Raw genomic sequence first — 1,383 nt, forward strand, 5'->3', positions numbered from 1 at the left:
TTTTGCAGCCTCGGGCAACTGTGTGGTCTACAAGGAGTTGGTGTTTGGCTCCTCTGCTGTGCCGATGCCCTTCTGTGCCGTACTCATATATTTATCCATGTGCCCGCTTATCTTGGCCGCTATGATGCCTGACATGAGCTTCCATGTTGTAGAGAGACAGGTTATTGGCCGATAGTTGGATGGGACTGAACCCTTTGAGGGATCCTTCTGTATCAGTATTGTGCGCCCTTCAGATAACCATTCAGGGTGAGTTCCATTTTGTAGCAGCTGGTTCAGTTGAGCTGCCAGTCGCTCATGGAGGGCAGTGAGTTTCTTCAGCCAGTAGGCATGGATCATGTCAGGTCCTGGTGCTGTCCAGTTTTTCATACCCGAGATTCTTTCTTGGACATCTGCCACAGTGATGGTTACCGGGGCTTGTTCATGGAGGTTGCACTGTGCATTGCTGTTGTGGGACGCCTCCCTTTCCCATATGCCTTTCCAGTATTGTTCAGTCTCCAGCCTTGGTGGGTCTGCTCTGTTGTTAGTACCCTGCCATTGAGAGTACACTTTAGCTGGTTGGGTAGAGAAGAGCCGGTTAATCCTCCTGACTTCATTCTCTCTTGTGTATCTCTTTAGGCGGCTGACCAAGGCTTGGAATCTTTGCTTGGCAGTTTCGAGTGCTTCAGGTATGGGCATCTGGCTGTACTTCTCAGGTACTGATCTTTTCATTGCACCCCTTTGGAGCTCTGACAGTTGGCTAACTTCCCTCCTTGTTATCTTGATCTTAGCCTCTAACCGTCTTTTCCATGGTGGATATTGGGTCTCGTGGTTGCTCTTATAGCCAAGCATCTCAAGGATCACTGATGCTGAGTTTTATATCAGCTCATTGGTTTCTGTTATGGTGTTGGTAGGGATCGTTCTCAATGCTGCATTCACATCTTCAATTAGACTTTCTGATGGTACTTCACTCAGCCGCTGTAGTTGGCATCGGGGTTGTCTGGTGTTCATTCAGGCCATGATTCTCTCAGGTCAGCTGCTGCCTCGATCAGCTTTGATGGTTCGTTCATTACTGGGGCTACATACCCAGTCTCTGGGGTAGTTGTAGTTAACTCCCCCCTTTCCTGACATCCAGACTCCTCCCCCTTGCCGTAGCATTTGTGTTGTACCTTGTCAATCTCAAGTTGTGATAGCAGTTGCCGTTTGCGGATGTTGGAACACTGAGCTACTAGTTGTTTAGCAGTCATTGTAGACTGGGGATGTTGAACTAACCATGTTTCCCTCATTCTTTGCATGGAGCCTCTCTGGCTATGGTTACTTGAGTAGTAGCATTCCAACAGATCCAGGGTTTCACCTCTCGCCCATTTCCGTCTTGTTCCAGTAAGCCCATATATATATATATATATA

Source organism: Poecilia formosa, unplaced genomic scaffold (assembly GCF_000485575.1).
Source record: "Poecilia formosa unplaced genomic scaffold, Poecilia_formosa-5.1.2 Scaffold1204, whole genome shotgun sequence".
NCBI classification, from domain to species: Eukaryota; Metazoa; Chordata; class Actinopteri; order Cyprinodontiformes; family Poeciliidae; genus Poecilia; species Poecilia formosa.